The 15,725-nt window shown below is 41.2% G+C and overlaps 1 non-coding gene across 1 annotated transcript; it reads left to right on the forward strand.

Annotated features, from left to right (window-relative positions):
* The first annotated feature begins 6,553 nt into the window (after window positions 1-6,553).
* On the forward strand, window positions 6,554-6,625 carry TRNAD-GUC (transfer RNA aspartic acid (anticodon GUC)). The gene has a single exon. It is a non-coding gene; the product is annotated as a tRNA-Asp (tRNA).
* Window positions 6,626-15,725: the final 9,100 nt, after the last annotated feature.

Raw genomic sequence — 15,725 nt, forward strand, 5'->3', positions numbered from 1 at the left:
CAAAAAAAAAATATGGAACATCCCTAAAAATCCCTAATTCCTCTTCCTATAAAAGAATATTTGTTCCGTTTTTCCTTTTAAATTCCAATTTTATCTTCATCTACTGGCCTTTCTTACCTTTAAATTTTCCACTCAAGCGTATTAGTCTACTACTGTCATTCCATGTCATCTCTCCACCGACAGTTCGAAACATACCGCTTAGACGAGCAACTCGTCTCCTTACTCCCAAGTCTTCCCAGCCCAAAGTTTGCAACATTTTCGTAACACTACTCCTTTGTCGGAACAAATCGTGCTGCTTTTCCTTGGATCTGTTTCAGTTATGTTTTATTCTGTTCATATCATTGACTGCATGTTTGTCCCACACGATGACGGTATCGCAGGCAACAACCGGCGTTATGACTGTTTCTAACAGTTTCATTGCAGTGGGGAGGGAAAGCATGATTAGATTCTTTATGCCATATATAACCCTGACTGCTGCAGCTGTTCTGTCTTGTACAGTGAGGGACATAAGTATTCATACAGGTGGGTTTATATGGAAAAAGATTGTATTAGAATTAATCATACAAGAGAACGTAATTAATTAATGAACACTTGTTTATTAACATCTCGATTTAAACAAATACATACAAAAAATCATCACAAAATCTGTCCATAATTCGAGATTTTTCCGACACCTGCAGCTATCATGGAGCCCCATATTATGCGACGCCCCTTCCATGCTTCACGGTAGCCTGGATATTTTTTAATGTCGAGCTCAGCATTAGGCTTTCTCCAGACCAATACTCGCCCATAATTGTGAAATATATTAAATTACTTCAGTCACTAATAAAATTCAGTCCCAAAATCCATTAGCTATTCCAACATTGGTAAACTGCAATTGAATTTTCTTTCTAATGTAGGTTTTCTTTCTGGGGACACTAGCTTTATACTCCACGCGATGAAGGATTCTTCTGATGGTCCTACTTATGACTGGTTTACTATAATGTTCTTCTACATGGGATTTTATTTCCGTCGCACTTATCTTCGGATTCTTTATGACTGCTTTCACTACCATCCTACTATTTCGAGTCCTCAGGCTGTATGGTCGGCTTGATCTTTCGCTGTTTCCAAGGGTTCTGTTCGTTTTAAATCGCCGTTGGACACTTGAGACTGTAGCACGGCTTGTATTACTACATCTGCTATTTCAGAATATGATTTATTTTGATTATGATGCCGTACCATAACCTCTCTCTCGGCAACCGTAGTTCCCTTTAAGTCTTGCGCACCATTCAGATAACAATACCAGCTTGTACCTGTACCGGTGCTGTGCACTACTTATCGACGTCTTGTTAACAACTGCTGGGCACTGGTACAAACCAGATATATGAATACTTTTGTCACTGGGTTAATCCAGACTAATTACGTATTTCGTTATTACTTAAAAACTTTTTCCGTGTATTCATATTGTGTCGTGTACGATGTCTTGTGATGAATCGTCTCCGTTTATGTGTTAGTGATCTGAACTGTGTACATATGACAATTAGCAAGTTCGTGTTGATATTAGGCTGCATGAATGCTCATATCCCCCACTGTACGTGGTGACTGAAGGACGTTATGGTGGGTTGGAGTGTGACGCTTAGGTATTTCAATTTTTTCATGATTTCTAACCCTAGCATTACCAAGGTAAAATCTGTCACTTGGATACCTAAGGGGGGAGGGGGGGGGCAAAATTGACCCGCTATTATTTTCATCTCTAATGAAGTTTTTAATATACAATTCCTGTAATATTACAGTATTGAGATAAGTTAACAATGACTGCACTCACAAACAACAACAAAAACAACAACAAAGAGAATAATGAAATTTGCATGGTGTATAGCAACAGTTAAGTCATAAATCATAGGAACATTATGAATGTTCTTTCATTCACTTTCACTTTCACAGTTGGTACAGATAATAGTTTTCGTAGAATGAGTCTTGCAGAGGTATTTGGAACATCTGCAACAAACCATTGTCACTTTGGTCATCTTGTCTTTGTCCTTCTTTGGATTTCAAACACTGATGACATCTTCCTCTTGTGTATGATGGAGCAGAAGCAGTTGTTGAAGTAGCACTGGGTAATGACCTTCCAAGGACACTTTCCATAGCTGAAATGATAGGTTTCTTCAAACCAAGCATGTTCTTTGCCCTGTCTTCTGCAAGCGGTCTTTAAAGCTGTTGCCCCAACTCTAACATATACAGCCTCCTGAGATTCAGTTTCTTCTTATTCCAGTCAGGGTTATTTTTTATGAATATGGTGCAGGCAAACGTCAACAATAGTCAACAATAGTCCTCATAAGTGCCAACATTCAAAGTGCAAATGTGTGAATCCGACCATTTGACATTATTGAGATATTTCGTCAGATGGGAAATCTGTTACATGCATGTTTAAGGGGGAGGGGGGGGGGCAAAAATTGCCCCCTCAACAAAAGTATATTATAGGAACTTAAAAAAAAAACACACATTGGAATAATGACTATGTGACATCTTAGTAGACATCTTATGTGACAACTATTTAAAATATTGCTTTTCTGGCTTACAAATTGAGCATTTTATTCATTAAATGAGATAACGCGGGCAATTTTTGCCCCCCGTTGGTAGTTCTAGGGCTAAGTATCTGTACTTTAGTGTGAGGGTAATGACCACTAGCTACTTGAAGCGGTAGGAGCTGCTAGCAACAGTGCATGACGTCCTTGGCACTACAATAATTACAATCATTCTAAATGGTGGAGGGGGTTCCTCCCTTCTCCGGGTCATTCGTAGTAACTTTCCTTATATCCTACCACCAGATCTACTAACATTCAAAGTAAAGTTCAATGGGAGACCTTTACCAAACGTCAAGCTATAGTTTCTAAAGGAAAAAAAGGAAAACTATACTTATATTAATTGAAGGCAATGTAATTTTAACACAATTCATGTGGCACCTATCGACTGAAATATTTATTGATCTTTCTTTATTTATTTCTTCTTTTTTTACCCGTTTACCCTCCAGGGTTGAATTTTCCCTCGGACTCAGCGAGGGATCCCATCTCTACCACCTCAAGGGCAGTGTCCTGGAGCGTGATACCTCAAGAGGCCTCACCTGCTATGCTGAACAGGGGTCTTGTGGGAGACGGGAAGATAGGAAAGGTTAGACAAAGAAGAGGGAAGGAAATGGCCGTGGCCTTAAGTTAGGTACCATCCCGGCATTTTGCTTGGAAAAGTAGTGGGAAACCACGGTAAACCACTTCCAGGATGGCTGAGGTGGGAATTGAACCCCCTCTACTCGGTTGACCTCCCGAGGCTGAGTGGACCCCGTTCCAGCCCTCGTACCACTTTTCAAATATCCTGGCAGAACGGGGAATCGAACGCCGGCCTCCGGGGGTGGCAGCTAATCACGCTAACCTCTACACCACACAGACGGGGAATATTTATTCATTTTGTGTTAAAACTACTGTTCAAATTAAAGAATACAGAAGTGGTGTCTGATCGTCGACAGAAAAGGGTTAGAATAGCAGAGGATGTACTGTATGCTTCGAGGTTAATTCATAGATTTTAAATTTCTCCGGAATTCCATAGTTTGAATATATTTACTGATGTTATATCTGTATTTATGACCTAAATGTTGGCAGCATTGTTTATAAAATACGTTTCTTCTCCCTATCAACCTCTTGTGGTTATTGTTTATTGATCTTAAAACGAATTGTGGGGTCTATCTATCTATCTAGGTGTTCTGCCTTATGGCAGGTCTTGTCATGGGATGAACCTCTTCCACTGTTGCCTGTCCTGCGCCAGATTTTTCTTTTACATTTAAGGACCGCAATATCGATAGGGCCTAATAAAGCCATTTATTGGGAGGTAGTTGGCTACCGCATTGACTGTTGCTCATGATATGACGAAGGCTAGCTGCAATTATTGAGCTAACTGTGTTAAATAAAATTTTATAGGAAACACTAAAATCTGAGAGGTAACTGCAGATCCTAATTTTAAAGAAATAAATGAAAGCAAAGCGTCATCTCCATACAGGACATGAAGGCCCTTCGAGGGGTGGAAGGTAAAGGCTTCCCCTATACGTAACCTCGGCACTTGGTGGGGTACAGTGGTTAGCTCTACGCCCGACCGCCTTTGCTCCCAGGAAATAACCTGGTACTCTTTTTTGAAGTAGGCTGAGTGAAACTTAGGACCATTTGCACCTCCGGAAGCGGAAATCTCGTTTCTTAAATTTCACGACTTCCTGACAGGGATTCGAACCCACGTCCGTCCGAGCGAACCGAGCACGCCTTTACCGCCTCGGCAGGGCAGCCCCTTACACAAATAAATACTTCATAGTAAAGTAACTAGAGCTCTGCATTTTATGAAGAGAGGACCTGGAGTTCGAATTATACTGTACTTATTTTACTATTTATTGAATAAATTCTTTCTTTCTTCCTTTCTTTCTTAATCCGTTTACCGTCCAGGATTGGTTTTCTCTCGGACTCAACAAGGGATCTCTACCGCCTCAAGGACAGTATCCTGGAGCGTGAGTATTTGGGTCGTAGATACAACTGGGCAGGAGGACAAGTACCTCTCCCAGGTGGCCGCTCCTGTAATGCTGAACAGGGGCCTTGTATGGGACAGGAAGATTGGATGGGATATGCAAATAATAGGGAAGGAAACGGCCGTGGCCTTAAGTTAGGTGCCATCCCGTTATTTGCCTGGAGAGGAAGTGGGAAACCACTTCTAGGATAACACAGTTACTTAAATGTATTACTGAAGAACACTGAAACACGATATTAGAGCAAAATAGCTATCAAGATTTTTCTAATGCAGCTAGGCCTAGGTGCGGTATTCTTACACCATTCTTAGCCATGAGCTGATTCCAATTTTACATTCCGACGTACCTAGCGTTTTTTAAACTGATTTGTATTTCAATTCACTTCAAAATTTGATATGAAAATATATTTTTTCACATGTTATTCCAGGTGATTTTTTTCTGCGTAGGCTATCATTACTTCGTTGTAAATTCCTTTTCATTTCTTTACTTGAAATATGCTCTATTTCAACGGGAATGTGATTTTTCCAGTCCGTCGAACACAATTTTTAATAAAACAAGAAAGTCGTGTGAACGGAAACAAAAGACATTGTTAAACACAAAATGAATTGTTTCATCCAATCAAGTGCCACAGAAAATGTTTCAATCGTTCATAATATGACTTGTGTTCGATCGACTGGATTTTTTCTTTTCACATTCTCTCCTTTAATAAAATGACAATGCTTTTCATCAGATATATTTACGAGTTTCGACAAAAATAACACGGTAATGATTGGTGACAAAACCTTATTAAGCAAGCACGTTCAGATTTAGCAAAGCCCATTTGAATTCGCCCACGAAGCGATCTTGATAGTCTTAACTTCAGTAGTGTATCGAATTTATTTTCGAATGATTTATCAGTATGACCAACCCTGTAACGCTCAGCTCATGTACCAGACTCTCGTTGTATCCATCGCCCCAAAACAATATATGTCTGCCCACCATCCCATTCGTCCCGTCACCGTAAAAATATACAGGACGGGCGCGATCGGGACGGGAAATACGCGGTGTAGCGGTGGGCAGAACGGAAATCGCAGCTTAAGCTTCACGACAGAACGGAAAGCCCATAACAGCCTTTGAAGCAGGTAGGATGAAAAGTGAAAATGGGACGGATTTGTAGTCATCTACTTCTTCTCCAAAATAAGGGATTTGTCTATATTTGTCTTGTAGAAGCATTTAATGTCCGCCTCTGTGGTGTAGTGGTTAGCGTGATTAGCTGCCACCCCTGGAGGCCCGGGTTCGAGGGCTGGAACGGGGAGGTCAACTGAGTAGAGGTGGGTTCGATTCCCACCTCAGCCATCCTGGAAGTGGTTTTACGTGGTTTCCCACTTCTCCTCCAGGCGAATGCCGGGATGGTACCTAACTTAAGGCCGCTTCCTTCCCTCTTCCTTCCAATCTTCCCATCCCTCCACAAGGCCCCTGTTCAGCATAGCACCTGGGCGAGATACTGGTCTTTCTCCCCAGTTGTATCCCCCGACCAAGAGTCTGAAGCTCCAGGTAGAGGTGGGATCCCTCGCTGAGTCCGAGGGAAAAACCGAACCTGGAGGGTAAACAGATGATGATGATGAGAAGCATTTAATTTTACCTTTTTTACCTTTCATGTTTTTTATGCGACATTCCAAAATTCTACCGCCTTCGGGTGGGCTCGATCCACCAACAGCCGAACGCGGTAGCCGATTGCGCCACGGAGGCTGCGCGCTGTTTTTCCTACCTCCCTCGGGTGGGCTCGATCCACCAACCCTTCGGTTGACAGCCGAACGCGGTAGCCGATTGCGCCACGGAGGCTGCGCGCTTGGCTCCACAGTATGATTCATTACGTATTAGAATGATGTTAAATACTGCTTTCCGTCGAATACACTAGAAGACTAGATGTAAGCACATAGGATGGTTGAGTATAAGGAGTATTCCTCCGCTTATCAGCAAGTTCGTTGCCAAAGATGTCGTGCGGTAATCTGAAGAGCTCTGCAGCTTTCTTCAATGTACGTATCCTCGGTAGTATAGTGGTCAGTATCCCCGCCTGTCACGCGGGAGACCGGGGTTCGATTCCCCGCCGGGGAGGATACTTTTGAAGCTTTGATCTTGCAATAAGTGAACTGGACATGCAATGACTGCTTGAGAACTGATGGAAATACATCTTCTTCAATTAACCTTTGTTCGGCTTTCTCAGTTTCGTCAACATCAGTATAGCCTAGTCATAAAATACTCCCGAGTTCAGAGTCTGCTCGTGTGATTACAGTGCGGCCAGCAAGTCAATGCCGCTCGGTGTAGCGGAGTTCGTACTGGTAAAGTGGTACCGGTAAAGATTCAGAGATGTATTTAGCGTACTTAATTATTCCTGTATGAAGAGGAAGACGCCAGATATAATTTTTTAGGCTTCTGAATGATCTGGAAATAATAATAATGTTATCAGTTTTACATTCCACTAATTACTTCCACAGTTTTCGAAGACGCCGAAATACCGGAATTGTGTCCCACAGGAGGTCACGTAACAGTCAGGTTGTACTCGGGAGACAATGGGTTCGAACCCTACTATCGGCAGCCTTGAAGGTGGTCTTCCGTGATTTACCATTTTCACACCAGTGCTAATCCTTTCGCATCCCATCGTCTTCATAAGACCTAAGGCAAAATACAAATTGTAAAAAAAGAAAAATCATTGCAGTCTGACTCTATTTTATTAGCGTAGAAATAACTTGGCCCGCCTCTGTGGGGTAGTGCTTAGTTTGATTAGCTGAGTAGGGGGGGTTCAATTCCCACCTCAGTCATCCTCGACGTGGTTTTCCGTAGTTTCCCACTTATCAATCAATCAATCAATCAATCAATCAATCAATCAATCAATCAATCAATACAGATCTGCATTTAGGACACTCGCCCAGGTGGCAGATTCCCTATCTGTTGTTTTCCTAGCCTTTTCTTAAATGATTTCAAAGAAATTGGAAATTTCTTGAACATCTCCCTTGGTAAGTTATTCCAATCCCTAACTCCCCTTCCTATAAATTAATATTTGCCTCAATTTGTCCTCTTGAATTACAACTTTATCTTTCATACTTTTAAAGACGCCACTCAATCTTATTCGACTACTAATGTCATTCCACGCCATTTCTCCGCTGACAGCTCGGAAAATACCAGCTAATCGAGCAGCTCGTCTTCTTTCTCCCAATTCTTTCTAACCCAAACTTCGCAACATTTCTGTAACGTAATTTTTTTCGGAAATCACCCAGAACAAATCGAGCTGCTTTTCTTTGGATTTTTTCAAGTTCTTGAATCAGGTAATCCTGGTGAGGGTCCCATACACTGGAACCATACTCTAGTTGGGGTCTTACCAGAGACTTATACGCCCTCTCCTTTACATCCGTACTACAACCCCTAAACACCCTCATAACCATGTGCAGAGATCTGTACCCTTTATTTACAATCCCATTTATGTCATTACCCCAATGAAGATATTTCCTTATATTAACACCTAGATACTCACAATGATCCCCAAAAGGAACTTTCACACCATCAACGCAGTAATTAAAACTGAGAGGACTTTTCCTGTTTGTGAAACTCACAACCTGACTTTTAACCCCCTTCAAGCAAATACCGTGATGGTACTTCCCTCTTCCTTGCCTACCCCTTCCAATCTTCCCATCCTCCACAAGGCCCTTGTTCAGCATAGCAGGTGAGGCCGCCTGGGCGAGGTACTGGTCCGCCTTCCCAGTTACATCCCCCACCCAAAGTGACACTTCCAGGACACTGCCCTTGAGGCGGTAGAAGTGGAATCCCTCGCTGAGTCCGAGGGAATAACCCTGGAGGATTAAGAAAGAAATACCTTAGAAATATGAGATGTCGATTATTAGTGCAACAACATTTCGGTATTACCGATCGGACTTTCTGCACGGTACGGAGCGTCTTGCTGTAAGCTTATATTCGGTAGATGGTGGTTTAGAACCCCACCGTCGGCAGCCCTGAAGATGGTTTTCCATGGTTTCTCATTCTCACACCAGGCAAACTACAGGACTGTACCTTAATTAATTAAGGCCACGCCCACTTTCTTTTCAGCAAACTGCTAGCAAATATGGAATATATTTTAAATGACGCAAGTACTTCACAACACACTTCTGAGTGAACGAAATGTTCTTTAAGGCATCTTTAACGACAGCTGCTTGAGATGATCAGTGCGTAGGAGTCGCGTCTACGATGTTTTTAACGATGGGTACATGACACACAATGGGGGAGGAGGACATTGACCTAACGAATATCAACAAGGAAGAAGGATTTACCGTCTCTCAATTTGTGGGGCGCGACATCACGGGAAGGGGCTGAAAGATCATTTTAATATTAGTGTTTATAATCTCCAATATTACAGCCTTAGACAGTTAATAGGGAATTGTATGTAAAGTGACACCACTCATAGCCTAGGTATCACTGAAGAGGCATACTAGGGAAATGAGGAGTGAGGTAGTTTCCCGTTGGTTTCCTCACCGGGCCAGAAGTTGCTATTATATATCAATTTGCCAAGCCCACTGTAATGCATCCACCAACTGACCCTAATGAGCGATATTTTCACACCGTTCATAGCAGTGAGTGTCTGCATAAGGAATGGTATTTCTATAATCGCTCATATCTCGGTCACTTTCATATTGTCAAAGCCCAGGATGAGACTGAGACAGGTCAATGAAAGTGACAAATTTATTCCAGTCCACACCACAAGACATTAGTGCACTGTAAACACTACATCTCGCCAGCAAAGGCATAGTGACATTATTCAGTAATAATTAAGGCCACGGCCGATTCCTTCCAACTCCTAGGCCATTCCTATCCCATCGTCGCCGTAAGACCTATCTGTGTCGGTGCGACGTAAAGCCACTAGCATATTATGATTGATTGCAGGAGATGTGTAAAGTACCATTTTATTTTAACAAAGCCAACCTTTTAATTATGTATAAAAAATTTATTTTTAGTTATCAACGTTTATGCTCCATGCAGGCGCGCACTCCTAGCCCTCCATTCTACGTCTCGCTCGGTCGACCAATTAGAGCGCTGTGAGTGGTAATGGCTTACCTAATATACTCTACCTGCCTAAGGTGTTGCCCTTTAGGTGGCCCGTCCCACCTCATCAGGATGGGGAATGAAAACTTATTAATTACGAAAATAAGTAGAGACATATCATACCGGACGAGCTCGCCGTGCGGTTAGGGGCTCAACGCTCTGAACTTTTATCCGGGAGATAGTGGATTCGAACCCCACTGTCGGCAGTCCTCAAGATGGTTTTCTGTGGTTTCCCATTTTCACACGAGGCAAATGCTGGGGTTTATCTTAATTAAGGCCACGACCGCTTCCTTCCCACTCCTAGTCCTTTCCTATCCTATCCCATCGTCGCCATAAAACCTACCTATGTCGATGCAACGTAAAGCAAATTGTAAAAAAAAGAAAAAAAGACATCAATATTACTGTTGTTAAAACATCAGAAAAAAATCTTCAGGAGACTTCAATACTGAATATTGAATCTCAGAAATGTTACTCAGAGGAACAGGCAATTTACAATTGCCAGAAGGTGCCTCAAAGGGGTCATTTCGCTGGGATCGAAAATGGAAGGCAAAGGTACGGGAAATAAAATCCGACGATAGTCCAGTGGAACACATCAAATCAGAACTTAGAATCATGGGGACAGATATTTGGCACCATATTGAAAATCCAATCCCAGGACATACTATGAATTTCGACGTGACAATTAACACGACCCACAGGAGAAAAACGACGACCATCAACTGGAACATAATCTGTTAAACTGTCATTTTCTGGAAGACATTTAACATTCAAGTCCTTTAAAAGAGAGTGATTCAGAAAGGAAGCCGTAGCGCCTGTGTCCAACAATGTATAAGGAGGAAGGCAATCCCAAAACCTTTTTACTTCTAATTTCGGAAGGCACCATCGCCGGCTACCATGCGGTGCAGATTTTAGTTTCCCGGGTGTGATTTCAAGGCGGAATCATGCCGCAATTCACCCCGTGTAATCCACGTTGCGTACACACAACAGAAGATCTCGATTTACACTATCTGGAGACATGTCCTAGGGGCTGCCTGGCCGAGGCGGTAAAGGCGTCCTCGGTTCGCCCGGAAGGACGTCGTATAATTTAAGAAACGAGATTTCCACTTCCGGAGGTGCATATGGCCCTGAGGTTCACTCAGCCTACACCAAAAATGAGTACCAGGTTAATTCCTGGGGGCAAAGGTGGCCGGGCGTAGAGCTAACCACTCTACCCCATCACGTGCCGAGGTTAACAATGGTGGAAGCCTTTACCTTCCACTTCTCCAAGGGTCTTCATGGCCTGTACGGAGGTGACTTTGCTTTTTGCTTTTGGAGACATGTCCTATTTCTCCACAATTCCAACACGTAACAACACTTTTGTCTATTCTGTGAGACGCATCCCGTGCTCGAACCACATTAACAACAGGATCGGAACGGGTGGTCGAAACAAATTGAGAGTGAGAACGGTTAATATTGCGACTGTCGAGTTGACGGAGAAAAAGAGACAGTCTTAGGAGGCGCTAGACGGGCGTTGTCTGGGAACGAGCAATCCGAGGGATATGGAGGAGGTTGATACAGATTATTTTGAAAGAGAAGTGATTGCAGTTTTCTTCCTAAACAATGACTTAGGCCGCGTGCACACCGAGCGCGCTTCGCATAGTGTGTCGCGTGTAGCGTGAAATGCTATGCATATAGTAATAGCCACGTAACGAAATACCCCAGAAAGTAAATATCGCCGCCCGATGCTCTTCTTTTCTCTATTTTGTAATGGCTGATCACTGCTGCCAACCTGCCTGGTTACATATTAAAATCACCAGACATAACCAAACAAACTAACCTCAATGTAAACACCGATAATAAATGTTTCCCTACCCTAGTAAATGATAAAAGTTAAGATGAAATAAATCAAGATATTCATAATTAAGTCGGTTTCCACGCTCAATGAGAAATTTAGGAAATAAACACCCTTTCTCACTCAAATTAATGTTACATATATCTGTCTTTATTTTGATATGCAGTAGGCGTACTATAACCATATTCTTGAAAATAGGGGCGTGTTAAACGATGCAATTTGTTTAATAAGTCTTTGCAGTGTGATTTTCGAAAGTCCAATGACTTCCCTTTCTTTTGCGCGAACATTTCCTTCTCTCTTCAATACCGGTAACCCGTAGCCTAAGGAGAGAGATTGGGCATATTTTCAGCCTGCAGGCTGGTTATATCTTCACGGTTATCAGGAAACATATAGGAATACTAATGTGCCAAGCTACGTGAACGGAAATTAGGTCAGCTTCAAGCTCACTGCAGAATTGAATATTAGTTCTACTATCTACTTCTATCGTTTTCACATACACCGAGGTGCCAGTATTTCGTCCCGCAAGAGTTCTTTATGTACCAGTAGATCTAGACATGAGGCTGGAGTATTTGAGCACTTTCAAATACCGCCGAACTCGAATCCGCCAACATGAGCTAGTCATACATTCTCTCCTTCACTTGCTTAAAATAATGTTAAACATTTCCTGCCTTTATTCTGATTCTGATGTATGCATTACTATAACTGCATTCTTAAAGAAAGGGGGGAGGGAATATAGATTGAATAATTCATTGCGGTTTCTGCAAGTTCAAGGACTTACCACATAAGACATATGTCCTTCCTTTTAATAATAATGCTAACAGCTTTACATCCCACTAAGAACTTTTACGGTTTTCGGCATTTGGCATTTTAAACATATTTTCAGCTTACAAGTTGGTGTATCTCAAGCTTACAACATTACCAGATTTTTACATATATATTGGCTTAAATCACATGAAGACAGGTTGTGATGCAAGAATTGGATAGGAAAGAGGGCTAGGATTTAAGATGTAAATAAGCGTACAGACACAGCACTAGCCTGAAATGAAAATGACGGGCAAAAAAAAACTTCAGACCTGCCAACTGTGGGGTTCGAATACATCACCATCTCCTGAAACCAAGCTAACAGCAATGTGATCAAACTGCACAGCCAGTTCACTCAGTTTCCTATGACGCGTAATAGGCCTACCACATGGGCGACCCACTTACCTGTATATGGATCTTCAATTCTTCAATTATACATGTATGCAAAAACATTATGCACCTTAGTAAGAGGTACTTCCCTAGTTGGTTCTCTGATTGGTGCACGTATAACAAATATGTTTGGGAAGAAATACTTTTATTTTATATTTATTTATATCATAAAGAAGTCATGTTGTCATAGCAAAACGAATACGCAACGAAGAAATGAATCCGAAGAGATAAGCATTATTTACTGCATTAAATATTAGTTTATTTACATGTTAAGCGATATGTAGTAGTAATAACAATAACAACAACAAACGTGTGCAATAAGGAAAAAGGAAATAAATACAAGTAAATATAAATATAATTTACAACATTTAGAGCCATTCCATGGTCACTGAATTACAAAGCAGGGGTATGAATAAACAAACATAATAAACATGAATACTAATATTTAAAAAGCAAAAAGCAAAGTCATCTCCGTACAAACCATGAAAGCCATTGGAAAGGGGGAAGGTGAAGGCTTCCACTATCCATGACGTTGGCACTTGGTGGGGTGGGGTGGAGTGGTTAGCTCAACGCATGACCGCCTTTGCCCCCAATAGTTAACTGGTACTCATTTATCATACGCAAAACATTCCTTCCAAATTACGTTAAACCTCTGTCACTCATTATTATTATTATTATTATTAATAAATTGCAAATGGGAAATACCCCGGTGGCAACGGTCACTTACAGTAATGTGATAATAAAGTTAACATAATTACCCAACTACAACAAAGAAACAAACAAACAAACAAACAACAAGAGTACAAGAAGCAGATATATGGAAGGAAAATATAACAAGAATTACTGCTAGTTTAATATTCTAAATCGAGCAACATCATATACAAATTCACACACAACTTAAGTATTTACAGTGCTTAACAATTTGGCTTACAATATTATAGGTTGACCTTACTACTAGCTTAACATTATAAGTGATAATAAAGTGAAGTTAAACCGTAATTACCCTACAACAACAACAACAACAACATTACAACAAGCAAGAAATACTACTAATTAAACTTTCTAAATCCAGTGTCATTATATACATATTCACACACAACTTAAGTATTTCCAGTACTTAACACTACAAATTACAATACTATAGATTGAACTTACTACTAGCTTAACACTACAAGTGATAATAAAGTTAAATCATACTACCCAACAACTACAACAACTCAAGTACAAAAAGGAATTCCATGGAAAAAAATATTACAAGAAATACTACTAGTCATTCTAAATCCAGCATCATGTACAGTTTCATACACAATTTAATTATTTCCAATACATCCGTATGCTGGTTTCTGGCCCTAATTTTATGCTTATGATAATTTCTCGATAAGTATGAGGGAGGTTAGATAGATAGATAGATAAAGAATGGGTGAACCCTGCCTTCGCAGGGCTCCACACGTAGGTCTGTGAAGACCCTTTGTGTCCCTTAAACGGGTTTGCCTAGTCCAGACCTAGTGCTCCTATAAAGGATACCAGTGCCCGGATGTTGGCATTCCTGATGTCTTCCAGGCTCACGAAATGTGAGCCAAGGTATCGATGTCTAGTGCTTGCAAGAGCCTCACACTGACATAACACATGCGCGGAGGTCTCCTCCTCCCTACCGCATCTTCTACACATCGGATCCTGACTGATTTTCATGATGTGTAGGTGTCTCTTTAAGGTATTGTGGCCTGTCAACAGTCCAACTACCATTCGCATTCTGGTCCTATTCAAATTTATCAGGACCTTTTTATAACTTTGGCTAGGCCCTTTGATAAGTTCACGTGCCTGCCTTGCTATAGTTAACCTCTTCCAAATGTCTTAAGTGAGACTGGTTTGTCCACTGGGATATTACCAGTTTCACGCTTCGGAGTGACACTCCCAGGAAGGGCTCTGGTCCTATAAAAGGACCTTTTGAGCCTTGTTTCGCTAGTTTGTCAGCTTCTTCATTTCCACTGATACCTGTGTGCCCAGGGACCCGTAATAGGGTAACTGAGCTAAATTCACACAGCTGATCTAACATCCTTTGGCATTCCCATACCATTTTTGATGTTGTTTTAACTGCACATAGTGCTTTTAACGCTTCCTGGCTATCGCTGCAAATAGTGATACAATGAGGGAGGTTATAACCTATTCCTAATACAACTCCAAGCAGCCCTTCCCGTATAGCTCTTATAAAGACCACACAGGCGAGCTCTAGTTCTTCTAGATTCAAGACTTTCCCAATTAATGGTATTCCTTCTATTCCCAGTTACGAAACGCATCGCTCTTCTTTGAACTTTCTCTAGGGAATTTATTAAACCAACATGCAGATCCATATTCGAGAATGGGTCTTACAACGTATTTATAAGGTTTATTTAAACCTACTAGGGTGGTGAGCACATAAATAAGAATTCAATGAAAGTATTTTCCTTCTGGACCTTCATGCCAGACAGATTTTTTTTTAAACAAATTTTTTTTCACTATAATATGATTTATCTATAGAGCAAAACCGCTATGCAGTGTGCGTATCATAGCAATCGAGATGGAATTGGTAATGTACTATGTATCTGTAGAGCCTATATACGACTTTTTACAATTACTTCTAAAGTGAATTTCAGCTGTGTGACAACGCTGAAAAGACTATGGACTTAGAGATTGGCATTCCTGAAGAGGGTTTTCTACACTTTCCCATTTTCACACATTGATTCAAGAGTCTGTATTGACTTGTGACAAAACCACTGTATTCTTCCGAAAACCACTGATAGGGACAGGTTTGGTTGTGATCCACCGAAAACAAATTATAATGACCGGTTAGGTAGTGATCCATCGAAAACCACTGATTGTCGCAGGGTTAGGTTAGGTTTGACAGGATTTGTAATTGAGCGACTGTTGTCATTGAAAAAACTGTCGTGACGACTGAAGGCAATAAACATAAAACTGAATCCATTGGTCTACAAAGTTTTCATTCAGTAGATACGCTAGGAACTGGCGAACCAAAACCGTACATACAAAGTTTACAGGAATCAACAAAACAGGATATTAATTCGTGGTACTCATTGTTCTTTAAAGAGAAGAAATATCCTGTCAACAATA

The sequence above is a fragment of the Anabrus simplex genome, chromosome 3 (genome assembly GCF_040414725.1).
Source record: "Anabrus simplex isolate iqAnaSimp1 chromosome 3, ASM4041472v1, whole genome shotgun sequence".
Lineage (NCBI taxonomy): Eukaryota > Metazoa > Arthropoda > Insecta > Orthoptera > Tettigoniidae > Anabrus > Anabrus simplex.